At 42.1% G+C, this 17586-nt stretch overlaps 1 protein-coding gene and 1 non-coding gene across 13 annotated transcripts in view; both read right to left on the bottom strand.

Annotated features, from left to right (window-relative positions):
- EPB41L4A (erythrocyte membrane protein band 4.1 like 4A) overlaps window positions 1–17586 on the bottom strand; it is a 284958-nt gene that overhangs the window by 175674 nt on the left and 91698 nt on the right. The window lies entirely within an intron of this gene.
- LOC138444495 (small nucleolar RNA U3) lies at window positions 2622–2835 on the bottom strand. The gene has a single exon (XR_011258515.1). It is a non-coding gene; the product is annotated as a small nucleolar RNA U3 (small nucleolar RNA).

Genomic DNA, 17586 nt, shown 5'->3' with positions numbered 1-17586 from the left:
ACCACCAAGGCTTTCGTTTTCAATCCTCACCTAACAAAGCCACAATTAAACCACCAAAGTCAATGTTCTGAAAATGTCTTTGTCTAGATATTAGACTTTATCTCTTTCATATAAACACAGACATAAGGAAAATATTTCCCTTGTCTGGTAAATGCTAATACCTATCTAAAACATCTAATCTCTCCCCTTCCCACTACATAGTCTTTAAAGATTATCATCTAACATATTAAATATTATCCACACATAACCATTTAATCAGAAAACATTACTCCATATACACATTAATCTCAAAAAGAACCTATTTTGATGGTATACCTACAGATAGATTTTTTTCTTCCTTTTTTCTCATCACTGACAGGTACAAGAAATTCCCAAGACATTACACGTTATGAGGCAGGGCTTTGTTCAGTTGCACTTTCTTCAGAGAATTACCATTTCTTACATACTCATGTAAGATGAGAACACTGCATTGTTTTGAGAAAATAGATTGTAATATAAGGGAAATGTTTTTGATTAAATATAAAATGGGTGATAAGAGGTGATAAAATCACACACTGGGAGAAGACAGTGCTTGTTACAAATCCCATAAACTACTTTGGTTAAACTTAATTGGTCTTTTGTTCAAAATCCATTAGATAATCTATAAACAAAAAGCCTTGCTATGAAGTATCTTCAGGTTGTTAGACATTTTTTGCTATAGTAACAATGCCACAACCCAAAAATGTCTCTTTGTGCTCATGTACCTATGTCTTTAACTACAGTAAAAATCTCCTAGTGAAACTACTCTTTCAAAGGACAGGCCTACTTAAATTTACAATGGGCACTGCCAAAAAGACCATTACAATTCATGCAAGGAGAGTACATGTCTCAACACCCTTGCCAACATTTGGACTGAGCAAAATTTTTCCAATCTGACTGAGCAAGAAAGACGGAAGGACTAATTATTTTAATTTGTGTTTTCCGGACACTAATAAGTTCAGTTCAGTTGCTCAGTCGTGTCTGACTCTTCACGACCCCATGGACTGCAGTATGCCAGGATTCCCTGCCCATCACCAACTCCCGGAGCTTGCTCAAACTCATGTCAATCAAGTCGGTGATGCCATTCAACCATCTCATCCTGTTATCCCCTTCTTCTCCTGCCTTCAATCTTTCGCAGCATTGTGGTCTTTTCCAATGCTTCTTAGCACTTTGGTTATTCTTTAAATTGAAGTTTATAAGCAAATTCCCTCAAATACTTCTAATACCTGTACAATTTTACTTAGTTTATTTAGTTCTTCACTCCATCTGGAAACTATTTCTGTGCTTGGAATGAGGATCTAATTTTGTTTCCAAATGGATAGACAACTAAACCACTATTTACCTAGAAGGCCATCATTTCCCTTTTGACTGAAGCAAATTTATCATCTACTAAACAAATCCTCGTTCTATGCCACGGATTACTCCTAGACTAATCCTTCAAGATTTTATTAACTTTAGTTTAATATAGTCTGTTGATCTCTGTCATTCTCTTTCAAATTTGTCTCTGCCAATTCTTAGACATTTCGCTCTACTACAGGAAGTTTAGAATCAGCTTGCCAACTTAATAAAAAATTCTGTTAAGAATCTGACTGAAATTAAACTGAATTGACAGACTAGATAACTTGGGAGGTAATGATATGATATTTACAAAGTGAAACCTATATGATTTTCTTTTATATCCACCAAGGAAATTTTATACTTTTTTCATGTAAGTCTTAAAAAATTCAACTTGGGCTCCGTGGTAGGTAGAAGTTATAAAATGTGCCCCCCTCCCCCGCAAAAAAAAAAGTCCTGCTCTAATCCCTGGAACCAGATATAAACCTTCTTATTGTCTTATGTGTTACAATTTTTACATTAAAATGGGAAGATTATTGGATTATGTTAGACGTAATCACTTGGGCCCTTATAAGCCAAGCACATTCTACAGCAAAAGAGGAAATCAGAAGGGAAATCAGAGATGTTTAAAGCATGAGAACAACTCCATAGGTCCTTGCCACTTGAAAGATGGAGGGGGCCATGTTAAACAGCCTCAAGAAGCTGAGAGTAAGCCCCAGTTGACAGCCAGGAAGGAAATGGGAACCTGAGGCCTACAACCACAAGAACTGGATTTTGCTAAGTCCTTGAAAAACTCTGCAAGTCAATTCTTCCCCAGATCCTTCAGATAAGAGGCCAGCACCTTGATTCAGTCTTATGAGCCTGAGCAGAGAATTGATTCACGCCATCCTGGACTTTAGACCTTCAGAATGGTAAGAAAACCAACAGGACTACGTTTAAGCCACTAATTAGTGGTAATTTGTTTTGCAGCAATAGAACACTAACACAGGCTTAATGTTAGCTATTTTGTAGTTGCTATATTATACTTGCTGACTGGCTATTGTTACTCTCTTGGTAAGCAACTGATTTTCTCCACTGCAGGCTCTGTAGACGTCACCTGACAGTAGGTTAGGTCTTCTCCGCACCCTAGTATCACAGCCACTAAACCTGGAGGTTATTACACCCTCCTTCCATGATCCGCCTGCCCATGTGCTGGGCTACAGTATTCACTCTCAATTGTTTTCTTTTTTTTTTTATTTTTTATTTTTATTTTTTTTTTTTTACCTGAAACCACTCAGATTACGTTCTCTCCCTCTTCATCTCCGAAAGGAAAAGAAGAACGATCATCAATGGCTAGCGGCAGTTGCAGAAGCAACACCAAAAGCCGACTTCACGCTCAGAAGAGAACGCTTTATCTCCTCCTCGTGGTTTCGGGTGCTCTACACGTTCAGAGAAACTTCTCTAGTAACGAACTATAGAAATGATCCCTGAAAGTATAGTCTTTCAATTGTTTTCTACACTTGCCTTTTGCCTCAGTAATTTTTCTCAACCATCTCTGCTTAACTGCGATTAGCTTATTCTCCAGGAGGCTATGGAAAATACACATGCCTCTTTCCTATTCAAAACAGTTTCAGAAGGCTGCCATTCAAGCCAGGGCTCCACCGCGATCTAACCTCTTCTCTGGGTCTGTTCTTCTATCCAGGTACAGACAGAAACAGGAAGAACCAAAGAACTCCACTTAATTCTTCCATCCCAAGCAGGTAAAGAAGTGCTTTGCGGACAAAAGAGGAATGATTGATGCTTAAAATTACATCAGTGAAACGGGGCAGATCTGTTAAAATATACATATAAATTAAGGCTGCCTTTATATAAAAACCTTTTCTGCTTCTATTTCTATAAGAAATGTTAGCCTTTTCACATATATCCTCTCACATACAGCCTTTTTGTGCTACTCAAAAAGCATAACAAAGATTAAATGCCCTACTAATGAAGAAAATACACAAAGACAAGCTTGGAAAAACAGCTTAGAAGTTTGGAAAGTATATGAAGATTGCAAAAATTTCACACAGGAATCACTGTTTCCAAAACTGTCATTCCCAAAATACCAGAACGTAAGTCTGTAAATCCTCTGTGACGGTTTTGCATTTATATAGAATCTGATGCTGAAAATACTTTACAAATATTATCCTTTAGCGTACGTTATCCTCTACAGAGAAACCACAAGGAAAGCACGCGGTGTTAGGCAATGGATCCAGAGCTGAGCAAAGGAAAAGCGTGTGTTTCACGGTTCCCTCTATAGCTTTCTGTACACTGCAGGTGTGCCTGCACATGCACCTGGGGAAGAGCCGGGTGGACCTCAGAAATCCTCTTTCTGTCACTTCTTCAAGCAAACATGTACATGAAAAACTTTCAGCTTCTCATCTATCATACTGCAATACGACAAGACTTAGAAAACTTGGACGCCAGCAGTACATTAGCTACTGGGGTGGGGTGACACCGCCAGCTTCCATATCTGCCCATCCGGCACCAGCTGAGCCCCTCCAGTTCCCCGCCCCGTCATCTGTATTCCACGGCAATGTCTTCTGCTTTTACACTTATGGATAATTTCATTCTTCACATATGGGTCCTTCACAGAGATTGCCTGTGGGCTATATGTTGCAATGCACATTGAAAGTCTTCAAGTTCCACAACAGCCATTCTTGAATAAAGAAATTAAGAACTGATTCAGAACTGATGAGAGCCCAAGAATAAACTAGAAATACCCTGGGCAAAGAACAGGCCAGTTCAGGATTTATTACTGAAAAAGGACAAGTAAGTATCATCAAGGATATTATGAAAGGATAATATCATTCATTCAAACATTTATTGAGGACCTACTACATGCCAGCAAGTGATTAACACTGATTAAAAAAAGTACACTAATAAGAATGCCAGGGGAAAGTCAGACACACCTGGACCATAACACTAAGCACATCGCTATGGAGGAAGCAGGTGACTGGCTTCTCAGAACCACAGAGAAGCCAGGGGGTTATGGAGCAATAAGAAACTCCCAGAAAGTGAGACAGGGAAGGACTTGGTTTTCATCAGAAGTTTTTTTGTACATATGTCTGATAATTTTGCACATGTCTTACTTGTATAAAAAAATTTTTAAAGAAAAATAAATCTAGTAGAAACTAGTCATTATCTTTTTTTCGCTCACAGCTATAATCGTTTTGTAGATTTGGTTCACATGCCATGAGCTATTAAGTACAGAAATGTAGAGAGAGGAGAGAGCACTATGATGGTGAGTTGTCAACATGCTGACCACATATACACCAACAATTTATGGTCCCACCTGCCAAAACAGTGACTACAAGACTTTTTCATCGTAATTTTCCCCGAGCCCTCTGAGCAGGCAAACCTAACTGTTCTTGGCCATCATATACGAGTATGGAGGTCATGTGCCCCAGTACTTGAACCGCTGGAGACGTATCTTCCAAGGCAGACAGTTCATTTCATCTGAAGTTTAATATAAACTTATTTTTTAACTTTAATCCCTTCAGCACTTAGCAAAGGAAACTCATAAATGTGATTGTATTTAGCACCCTTCCAGTTCTTTCTGAACATTTCTAGAAGAATCTCTGCCAAAATGAGCAAATCAACAGAGATGCCACAAAATAAGACCCAATGGCAACCAAAGCGCTGGGCAACACGCCCAAGGACTTTCTGAATAATGAATAAACTAAAATATTGTCATTGATAAAGAGCATCAACTAATGAGACTTTCGAGAGAATGAGTTAAGTGCCACCACAAATGACAGAAAAGGAAACTTCACGAGGTCTCCCCGCATCTTGGCTTGTCTGCACTGGTCCCTTTTGGTGGAATATCTTCTCTCCTTTCTGTCCTCTTCAAAACTCCACTTATCCTCCAGAACTCAGCACAAATACCACTTTCTCCATAAGGCCTGTCTCTATCCCCTCAACCTCCTTATGACCTCAGCCTTCCTGGACCTACAAAGTGTCTTGTTTTTGTCCATCTCTGAGACTTACGCTATTCTGCCTTTATTAAAGCCATCTGATATTTCTCTTAACTTTGCCACCGATATTTAGAAATTCTGAAGGCAGGTACCGAGCATTATACACCTCTTCCTTTGCATGCCAGTCCAATAATCCACACACAGTAGGAACTCCATAAAAGGCTACTGAATAAATACTAAGGACCAGCAAACAAGGAAGGGAAAAGAGGCGCTGTTGGAAATACGGTGGCCTATGAAAACATCGCTTCCTATTTCTCAGTGAAGATTTCCACTTTGCCTGTCCCATCAGACTTGCAAGCGTGAAGGAAGGTGGGCGGGTTCAGGTGTCCTGTTGACCTCAGCGCTACTTAGTTTACTTTTAATTTCAAAAATATACATTTGCTTCAGTGTTAATATAATTTCAAAAGGCTTAATAGGCTCTGAATTTGGTGTAAGTACTTTATATTTGAAATTTATAAGACACAAACAAATTAGAGGCTTGATATTCAACTTCAATGTATAAAATGTAAAGATACACAGTTTTCTTTATGTAATAAAATAAATCTGACAAGAATTGTGTTTCCTATCATCAGGAAAACAAAAATTATCAATATGAAGCAATTAAGAAGAAAATAAAGAAGTAAAGGAAGCTTCTGGCCTTTTATAACTCCATTCAGAAAACTTCATTTAATTGTCAGAATTGATTAACTTACCTTTCAAGTGACAGTAAATAAATGCCTGTGACATATTTCTGGATGGTAAATTATATGCCACTAAAATCTCAGCAAATAGAGAGAGATTACTTTCATTACTGACATTTTAACAATATTCTGGAAAGAACAAAGCTACAGGAGGCTTATGATCACAGAGAAAGACTCCTAGGCAGGACGAGTTTATTTGAAAATACCATCAGTAAGACTTTCAACCAGAACAAAGGATTCTTCAAGTGAGTAACAACACCTTTGCAGATTCACATGACATTACAAACCAGAAAGGCAAGTTTTTACCAGCTGCACAGAATGATAACTATTACATTCTAGACAAACAGCTTACTCCCTCACAAAGGGGAAATGAAGCCTTCAAAAAATTATTTAATCTCAGGCCTATAAAAAGTCACTATATTTTCATTCCATATTTTTGACAGAATAGATTTCAGGTTCTCTGAAAAAGCAGAGATTACATTAATTTTTCTCAGCTCAGGCCCGTTAGGATAAGGTGGAGCAGGGGCATGGAGGAGACACTCCTTAGGCACCAACGGTAACTGTTCCTCAGGCCAGGTGCTGTTAACCATCATATGAAGGCTTTTGACTAAGAGTTACCTTCACCCTAGGTGAGGAAATTTGTAAGAAAAAAAGACTTTCTTAAACCTATTAAAAAGCAGAGACATTACTTTGCCAACAAAGGTCCGTCTAGTCAAGGCTATGTTTTTTCCAGTGGTCATGTATGGATGTGAGAGTTGGACTGTGAAGAAGGCTGAGTGCCGAAGAACTGATGCTTTTGAACTGTGGTGTTGGAGAAGACTCTTGAGAGTCCCTTGGACTGCAAGGAGATCCAGCCAGTCCATCCTAAAGGAGATCAGTGCTGGGTATTCATTGGAAGGACTGATGTTGAAGCTGAAACTCCAATACTTTGGCCACCTGATGTGAAGAGCTAACTCACTGGAAAAGACCTTGATGCTGGGAAAGATTGAGGGCAAAAGGAGGAGGGGACGACAGAGGGTGAGATGGTTGGATGGCATCACTGACTCGATGGACATGGGTTTGGGTGGACTCTGGGAGTTGGTGATGGACAGGGAGGCCTGGAGTGCTGCGGTTCATGGGGTCGCAGAGTTGGACACGACTGAGCAACTGAACTAAACTGAACTGACATTTAATCATTAAATAAAATAAAATGTGTATTTTTCAAGGTACTACGTATAGTTTTCACATATAAAAGCTTGCTCACATTGATGGACTTTTCTCAGACTTTCATCTAGTGTTTCTGTCTATCATTGTGTCACAAACACCTCCAGGCTTAGTGGCTTCAAGCCACCCCCATGATTTGCTCATGATGTGCCCTCTGGGCAGGGCTCAGAAGGCATAGCTAGTGTCTACTCTGTCTAATGTTGGCTAGAGAGGTCACTGTGGACTCGTGATGGCGTCATTCAAGAGTGACATCTCACCCCAGGCGACTGGAGGGGCAGGAGGGCTGGGGGGCCTTTCTCCCCTCGCTCCCAGTCTCTCCTGCTCCAGGGCCTCTCCCAGCAGGGCAGTCTGACTTCATCACATGGTGATTAGAGCCTCCAAGAGGGCGAGGAGAGACGCTGTCCAGTCTCTCAAGGACCAGGCCCAGCAAAGCATCACTCTTGCTACACTCTATTGGTTGAAGTCAGTCCCAGGGCAGCCCAGATGGAAAGGAAGGGAAGGAGACTCTGTCTCTTGAGGAGTCATGCCATGAAGGCACAGGGAGTGACTGGGAGAATCGCTGGTACTCAACCTTATAGACAGCCTAACATATTTTACTTCCTAGTCCAAGAGTTGGACACGACTGAGCGACTTCACTTTCCCTTTTCACTTTCATGCATTGGAGAAGCAAATGGCAACCCACTCCAGTGTTCTTGCCTGGAGAATCCCAGGGACGGGGGAGCCTGGTGGGCTGCCGTCTATGGGGTCGCATAGAGTCGGACATGACTGAAGCAACTTAGCAGCAGCAGCAGCAGCAGTCTCTCTCTACACCTATTACATTCTTCTCTTTCCCCCCTCTGGTCAGCTCGTCTTCGCTGTAATGTTTCAAATGACAGACATGTCTCATTTAATGTACTTCCTTTTCTTGCGCTTTGCAGATACTGCGCTTTTCACAACGTGGAAGTTTGTGGCAACCCTCCATTGAGCAGCTCTCTCGGCACCATTTCTCCGACAGCATTTCCTCACTTCATGTCTCTGCGTCACACTTTGGTAATCCTCAAGAATATTTAAATCTTTTTCATTATTATTATATTTGTTATGGTGATCTGTGACACTGATCTTAGATGTTACACTGTAAACAGATTCCGAAGGTTCGAATGACGGTTAGCATTTTTCAGCAATAAAGAATTTCCTATTTAAGGCATGTCCCTTGTTTTAGACATTATGGTATTGTACACTCAGTAGACTGTGGTATAGTGTCAACACAAACTTTACTCTATCCACACTGTACACCTGCCATACAACCGACATTTCCGTTACAACTGAGCCATACCTGCAGCCGTGACTCCACAGAACCATCACAAAGCAGTATCAGGGTTAAAGCGCATCGCCCCAACAGGAATGATGGTGTTTCCTTTCATGTCTCAAACTCTTAGAGGGGTGGAAGAAACTAACTCACCTTCTCTCCCTTCCTTCCTGAACAACTGAAACATTCCACAGAAAAGCCAGGAGAATCCCTCCCTTTTCTTCAACACTTGTTAGCGACAGACAGCAGACTCAGGGCTGAGCAGGGTGGTTGGGTGGTGGTGCAGCTGGAGGTTGAGCCGAACAGTTGTCTGGGCAAGGATGGCCACCGAGGAAGGCAGCGGCCAGAGTGGGCAGACTGGTCACACTGAGGGGAGGGAAGTAATAATAAGCAGATATATTGTGAAAACGGAGAAGGCAATGGCAACCCACTCCAGTACTCTTGCCTGGAGAATCCCAGGGATGGAGGGGGAGGGCTGGTCGGTGCCGTCTATGGGGTCGCACAGAGTCGGACACGACTGAAGTGACTTAGCAGCAGCAGCAGCATATTGTGAAAAATAGGAGCCAGATTTCTTGTTAGAAAAAGGAGTTACACAAAGGAGAAAACCAGAATGAATCTTGTGGGGTAAATACATGGTTTAGTATTTTCACATTAATACGTGTGTGTGTGTGCATATACACCCCAGTTCTCCAGACCTTCCCACCGAGCAGGCACGGGAGCAGGGACACCCGGAGAGCAATGGCCAGTGTTGTGCCTGGAACTTCAGTTCTAAGTATCATTCTCTACTCCTTAGAAAACAGACCAATTCAAGCCTTGGACAGGGAAGTAAAAGACCCAAAATGATTTTTTATTACAGAAAGGAATGGCATGCTCAAAGAATGATGGGGCCCTTCCAAAAGAACAGAAGTGTTAGTTTGAGGGGAACTCTTACCAATCAAATCAGGGACGATTTGAACACCACTGTCAGTGAAAATATCAGATTATAATCCTCTGAGAGGAATCCCTGAGTTCATGTGAAACAGAAATAAATAATGAATAAACAGAAGAGAAAACACTTCTGTGTAACAAAATGCCAACTTGTAAATGCTGGAAAAATGACAGAATTAGAAGAGGACCATCACGGTCATGACTGACTCAACTGAGACGCATCAGCAATGATAAATGAGCGGGTGAAAAGCCAGAGGAGGAACAGAATATTTCACAAGGTCTCAGAATATCTCCCCACAAAATACTTATTACAAAGAATAAAAAAGAAACTTTACAGTGAAAAAAATCTCGCGTCTTTACCTCAATCAGACAAGTTTAATTTCTCCAGTAGTGGGAGAAACTGACATCAAGTACCACCTCAAATAGGATGCAACAAATAGAGCGCCACTTCAGTGGTTTTCCTGCCAAAGCTATTTAAGGTGAATTTAACCCTGAGGAAGCAACAGACAAGCCCAATTTGAGGGACCCTGTACATGACATCCGGTGTAGTCTCTTCAGAAATCATAAGCTCACGAAAGTACTGAGTAACCATTCCAGACTGAAGAGAGTTGAACATGTTAGCAAAATGCCATGAATAGTCTGATTTGGATTATTTTCTTCTAAAGGGGACAATGTTGGGACAACTGACAGAATGTGAATGAGGCTTTGTATTAAATAGCTAGACTATACCTCATTTCCTGATATTGACAGCTGTGCCAAGATTATGCTGCAGAGGGTCCCTGTTTATAGGCAATTGGCACTAATGCATTCAGAGGTAAGAAGTCAGGTTTTCAACTTACACATGGTTCAGTAGGAGAGACAAAATCATGATAAAGCCTATGTTGTAACATGTTAACTGCATCTGTGAGTGAAGAGGAAAAGAGTTTATTCTATTTACAACTCACTCGGCCTTCTAACTTTATGATTGTATAATTTTTTTGACGAAATTTCTTCAATTGGGCGAAATTTCAAATTTAAGATAAAGTGGGGACTTCCCTGGTGGCACAGTGGATGGGAGTCTGCCTGCCAGTGCAGGGGACACAGGTTCGATCCCCAGTCTGGGAGGATTCCCCATGCCGCAGAGCGGCTGAGCCCAAGTGCTGCACCCACTGACAGCCCACGTGCCCGCGGGCCCCAGCCAGTGAGCCCCCGCGTGCACGCCTGGAGCCCGCGCACCGAGGGCCGGAGCTCTGCAGCGAGAATGAGACCTGTGAGCGCTGCGAGGGAGAGCAGCCTGCGCTCCCTCAAGCAGAGAACGCCCACACAAAGCAATAAAGGCCCAGTACAGCTGAAAGAAAATGGACAAAACATTTTTAAACTTATAAAAAATGATAAAGTGAGGCTTTGTTAATATTTTGTTCTGTCACAATAATTCAAAGTCACATAAGCCAAAATCACATTAAAAAAAACTGCTGGCACTAACTTTTATTGGCGCATACTAGTACTTTACACGTATTAACTCAGGGCTGACAGCAACCCTGTGAGCTGGAGGTGAGACCACAGCCAGCGCTTCCCATCTGCCACACACTTGACACTGACTTAAGAACACCACATCTTTCCATAAAGACTGAATCCTCATACCAACTCAAGGATATCGGTGTTATCATTTTCCTCCTTCCTGAGACAAGACAATTAGAACCCATAAGTAAAGCAAACTTCCCTGAGAGCACACAGACAGTGAATGGCCGAGTCAGGATTAAAACCTAGGCAGTCTGGCTCTAGAAGCCATGCTCCAAATTGCTCTCACACTGTACGGAGAAAGCGAGAAAAGAGGTGTGAGGCCAGAATTCTCTCAAACCTCCTACAGAGAGTTTCTCAAAATCTGTGTTATAGCCAAAGGATCCACCTGAGTTAACTGCAGATCTTAAAACTCCCTAAAATGATCTGGCCAGAAATTTCAGTTCGTTCTATCTCGGAAGACACGGTGACTGGTCCTGGAAGGGCTTCTCATTCTAGTGGCCCCAGCAGACCTCCAGGGCCACTGTGCTGGCGAGGAGAGCCGTTAGAGCATCTAGCAGCTCCTCCGAACACTGTGGTCGATGCGTCTCAGTCTGATGGCTTATACTCATCTATACACACACACACACGCACGCACGCACGCACGCGCGCGCACACACACACACGCACGCACGCGCACACACGCACGCACGCACGCACACACGCGCGCGCGCGCACACACACACGCACGCACGCGCACGCACACACACACACGTGCGCTCTTACCTTCCAGTACTTGATTTACCACAGCCCAGCAGCCCTCTTAGCCTGTCTGAGAACGAGGCATCCAGGGTAAAACAAACTCAAATTACAGCCCAAGTTAGAAGGCTCAGCCACTTGAGTGAGGGAACCCAAGATAAAAAACTAGAACGGTGTCTATTAAAAACAAACAAATAATAATAAAGGAGAAAAGGTAATAGGGATTTTTTTTCTTTTTTTTATTTTTTATTTTTTCAAATTTTAAAATCTTTAATTCTTACATGCGTTCCCAAACATGAACCCCCCTCCCACCTCCCTCCCTGGTAATGGGGATTTTTAAGAAGATACTATTAGAACACACCAAGAAAAGGCTTTCTGAAATCAAACAGCATGACTTCTGAAATTAAGATGTCAACAGACACAATGGGAAAGAGCGCAATCACTATTGATCAGGAAGATCAGATAAGCATAAGTGAAAATAAGAGAGACATAAAAGATCTAATCAGAAGATAGAACATGCAGAAAACAGGTTCTCCTAGAAGAGTAACAATACCAGAAAAGAAAGAAACTGGAAGGGAAAGTGGGAGGGGACAAAACAAAAGAAAACCTCCCTGAGCTAAACGAAGGGATAATTCTCTAGATGGAAAGGGCTCACAGTAAGCTCAGGCAGTATTAATGAGGAATAAAGAAGACACATGCCTAGGCTTGTGAATACTTTAACTGAGAAGGGAAATCATCTGCAAGCATACATCTTATTAAGTTATGTAAACATAACTCCGGAGAAGGCAATGGCAACCCACTCCAGTACTCTTGCCTGGAAAATCCCATGGACGGAGGAGTCCATGGGGTGGCGAAGAGTCAGACACGACTGAGTGACTTCACTTTCATTTTTCACTTTCATGCTTTGGAGGAGGAAATGGCAACCCACTCCAGTGTTCTTGCCTGGAGAATCCCAGGGACGGGGGAGCCTGGTGGGCTGCCGTCTCTGGGGTCGCACAGAGTCAGACATGATTGACACAACTTAGCAGCAGCAGCAAACATAACTTTACTATTTCAAGAAACTCTTACCCGGGAAGATGAAGCTACAAACAATTTTATTGTTTTAGGAACTTCCAAAAACCCACTTATTTAAACAATAGATGGCTCAACTAACCCTTATTAAGATCATGGCATCCGGTCCCATCACTTGATGGCAAATGGGGAAACAGTGGAAACAGTGGCTTACTTTATTTTTCTGGGCTCCAAAATAACTGCTGATGGTGATTGCAGCCATGAAATTAAAAGATGCTTACTCCTTGGAAGGAAAGTTATGACCAACCTAGATAACATATTAAAAAACAGAGACATTACTTTGCCAACAAAGGTCCGTCTAGTCAAGGCTATGGTTTTTCCAGTGGTCATATATGGATGTGAGAGTTGGACTATAAAGAAAGCTGAGTGGCAAAGAATTGATGCTTTTGAACTGTGGTGTTGGAGAAGACCCTTGAGAGTCCCTTGGACTGCAAGGAGATCCAACCAGTCCATTCTAAAGGAGATCAGTCCTGAGTGTTCATTGGAAAGACTGATGTTGAAGCTGAAACTCCAATACTTTGACCACTTGATGCGAAGAGCTGACTCATTTGAAAGACCCTGATGCTGGGAAAGATTGAAAGCAGGAGGAGAAGGGGACAACAGAGGAAGAGATGGTTGGATGGCATCACCGACTCGATGGGCATGGGTTTGGGTAAACTCCAGGAGTTGGTGATGGACAGGGAGGCCTGGCATGCTGTGGTTCATGGGGTCACAGAGTCGGACACGACTGAGTGACTTAAGAGTCAATATCCCTTAGTCAGCCCACCAGTCTTAAATTGTTTTACCAAAAACCTGGTCTAATTCTATGTCCTTGCTCTGAACAGGCTGCGTCAAATCAGACCCTAACAAACCTCTCAAATCCCCCATCTTTGTCCTCCCTCCTCTGAAAAAGTCAGTCGTGATCTGTCTCATTGCAGTAAGCAATAAACTAAACCTTGCTTTATCTATGGGCTTCCCTGGTGGTTCAGATGGCAAAGAATCTGCCGGCAGTGCAGGAGACCCAGGTTCAATTCCTGGGTCAGGAAGAGCCCCTGGAGAAGGAAATGGGAACCCACTCCAGCATTCTTGCCTGGAGAATTCCAAGGACAGAGGAGCCTGATGGCTACAGGCCATGGGGTCACAAACAGCTGGACACAACTGAGCAGCGAACACTCACACACTTGCTTTATCTATCCTGGGTTCTTCAGTCTTCTCAGAATCAGCAGTCAGGGACTCAAGATTAGGAGGAAATCAGTCAGGCTGCCCGGGGTGGTGAAGAATCCACCCGCCAATGCAGGAAACACACGAGACAAAGGTTCCATCCCTGGGTCGAGAAGAGCCCCTGGAGTAGGAAGTGGCAACCCTCTCCAGTACTCTTGCCTGGAAAATTCCATGGACAGAGGAGTCTGGTGGGGTACAGTCCATGGGGTCAGAGTTGGACATGACCGACCACAAATGAAGTCGCTTACACAAGTTGAATAGAGGATTTACAGAAGAAAGAGGATTAGATCAGCACCAGATTTCTTGACTGCAGTCCTGGAAACAAGAGCACGGGGATACAGTGACCACTGAAGGGAAAAAGCCTTAACCCAGCTGTCCTTCACCGGTCAGGAAAGTCAAAAACCCCTTCTTTCAACATGAAAAAGTAAGAAGCTACTTAGCCAATGAACTCAACCTGAGGAAATCTTGGAGGCTGTGCTCTAACTGGAGAGAGAACTCAAGATGTGAAGGACAATAAGGAGGGCAGAAGTGGCACAATGTATCCACTTTGTGGATAAAGCATAAAGCTGATATGACTCAATTCATAGTTTATAACTTAAATGTTTATTGTGCGGCATACAATAAGAAGAAACGTAATAAATAGATGAGAACAAAAAAGTCTAACCTGTCTAGGTAAAACTCAAAGCGGGGGCACTCTCTTTAATTTGTTTGTTAATATAGAATTTTTAATCATAGCAGCTCTCAAAGTATTCAGTGGGGAAAGAACCACTAAAAAAAACGGACAAGCAGAGAATGTCCATTTCCATGCTGAGGTGGGTAGAAAACTGAGCAGAAATGCGACCATGGGCCGAAGGAAGTGAAAGAGTGGACATGACCAAGTGTAATAAAAGTAAGTAAAAGGTGGATGGAAAGGATGAAAGCACACACAGCATTGAGGGTGATAAACGTGAGTTGTGCAAGAGCGACGGTCTTTTCGGACCCTGCGGGATCTATGTTACGGACATGAAAGCACCAGCGATACAGCCAAAGATGTTTACTGCTTCACTGCGAGTGGCAAAATAAAATCCCCCAGCTTGGGGGCCCACCAGCTGAAAAAGGACTGAATAAACCACAGTCATCCAAAATGAGGAATTATGCAACAGTTAACAAGTTGAATTAATATGTACTGAGCTAAAGTGATGTGCATAAGGTATTTTACTTACAAAAGCAGAGTTGTGTTTTAAGTGACTAATATGGAATTAAGTTTTTTTCTATGTATCTCTGCCTTTTGAATATTTTCTACAACAGTTTGTTTTACTTTTGCAATGTCAAATTTGAGAATTTCAAAATTTTTTTAATTTCAAAACCATCTAAGGAAAAGAAAAGAAAAGGTTATGGGGAGGTCATTCCTTGACAAGAGAATAGCAAAGAGGCAGCTGAAGGTGAGTCCAGGCCCTCAGTTTCGCCCAGCTCTGCTCCTGCCCCGCCGTGTCATCTCTGGTGGGCCGCTGAACCACTCAGGGGCCCAGTCTCTTCACTTGTGAAATGGGGTAAGTGAACTGAACTCTTTCCAGCTCTGGCAGGCAGTGAATACGCAACAAAAACTGTAGACTGAATCCTCTGGAAACCCCCACTGTCTGCCTCTTTCTCTGGGAACTTAGAGTTATCCAAAATCTGGTCAAGGGTCAGCGCTGCCAATCCACCTTGAAGGCATGACCACCTCCCACTCAGTAGAAAATTCCTCCAGGAGGTTATCAAGAGAACTGTCAGATCTACACAGAAACCAGACAAAAACTGTTTCCTGGAGTCCCTTAGTCAAACAGGGCCCTCTCGGTTTCATAGGAGAGGCAACAAGCCATCTCCCTTGGGTATTACTGGCCAAGGGGTAATTCAAAATAATTAAGTATAAGATGTTTCTTTTCAGCTCAAATTTCTGAAAAAGGAAGAATACTATCAGAACCAAAGTTTTTTTTTTTCCCTTAAGTTTTATAAATTGACTTTAGTCGCTGAAAGCGTTCTACTTGCCATGCCTCTAACAGACAGGGTCTTGTTCCAGTCCCTGTTACTTCATTTAGTGTTCTTACCTCCTGAAAAGTATGTGATACACAGCAGTTCACAGGGCAAAGGCTGGGACTCTCTCAACTCACCCTCTCTTCTTTATTTTCATCACTACTTCCTTTTTCTTGTTTCTGCTCTCCACTCTTAAGATCAACCAAATGAGTAAAACCTCACACACCTACAACATGCAAGTTCTGCAGTCAATCAGAAATCTTCAGAGGCAACAGAGCACTAACAGCGTCACAGAATCAAGTATTTACTCACTCAACAAACATTCGCTGGGCATCTGGCATACACCGTGCTAGAATTTATTCACTCAACAAACATTCGCTGGGCATCTAGTATACGCTGTGCTAGAGACATTCCATACCTGATTTAACCCTCACAACCGCTGTGTAAAACAAGTCAGCGCAGCTTCAATCTTACAGATGGGGGAAACTAAGGCTAAGGAAGGTCAGCTGAGTGACTTGTCAAAGTCACGGAACCAGCTGAGTGCTGAAGCTCAGATACGCACCTGGGCTCCCACGTTCATGGTCCTTTCTGAACATGACGTTAAGGCTCAGAAGAGCAGACACACTTCTGGCTAGAATAATTTGAAAAGGCCTCCTCAAAGAAAAGAAATGCAACATATTATGGATAGCTTTTTTAAGAAGGAACCCTCCATGTTTAAATTTATTGATTCATAAGACATAAATATCTTTTAAAGCTCCTTTTAGGGCTTCTCTGGTGCCTCAGCGATAAAGAATCCGCCTGCCAATTCAGGAGACGCGGGTTTGATCCCTGAGTAGGGAAGATCCCCTGGAGAAGGAAATGGCAACCCACTCCAATATTCTTGCCTGGGAAATCTCATGAACAGAGGAGCCTGGTGGGCTACTGTCCATTGGGTCTCAAAAGAGTCAGATACAACTTAGTGACTAAATAATAACAAAGCTCCTTTTAAGGATATAAAATGTTAAAACTATCTATACCTACTTAGTAAGACATTTTTCTATTTAACAGAAATTGTAAGCTACAAACTTCAGCTGTAAATAGAAGCACCTTGAATACAGTGAACAATTAATAACTAATCCTCGATAACAGAAAGCGAGCTAGGAGGGCAGCACTGGATTTGAAATGGGGTCTGGCTGTCCAGTCAACCCACCCTTCGCATTCACTACAGTTCTACAGCTTTTGATTAAATGCCATCTCCACGTATCAGTTTATCTCTTCTTCATATGTTCATTGTATTTCTAATATTTCGGCAAGTTACAGTCCTTCAAAAAGATGCTGTAGAATACTGGAGAGAAAGATTCTATATAACAAAACAATCTTAGTTGAATGCAACTTTCCCAAAGATATAACATTATGAATAAAGAGTTGTAGTTCTTGAGCAGAAAAGGATTGTGTATCTGATAAATACTTTTTAACGGTTATATCTAAACTGTTCTTTTTAATGAAGTGATTTGTATAGTTATATAAGTAGTGAAATAGAGCTAACTTAAGAATTTGCCTCAGAATGGATTAATAACCAGAGTAGAGACTAGAATCCAATTCTCCGAACTGTTCAATATTTACCCTGCTCATTTAAAATGTTGTTCCCTCTGTAAACATTTTGTAAGCA

Source organism: Ovis canadensis, chromosome 7 (assembly GCF_042477335.2).
Source record: "Ovis canadensis isolate MfBH-ARS-UI-01 breed Bighorn chromosome 7, ARS-UI_OviCan_v2, whole genome shotgun sequence".
Taxonomy (NCBI): domain Eukaryota; kingdom Metazoa; phylum Chordata; class Mammalia; order Artiodactyla; family Bovidae; genus Ovis; species Ovis canadensis.
The sequence above is the reverse complement of the archived record's forward strand: the minus strand, read 5'-3'. Positions and strand labels throughout refer to the sequence as shown.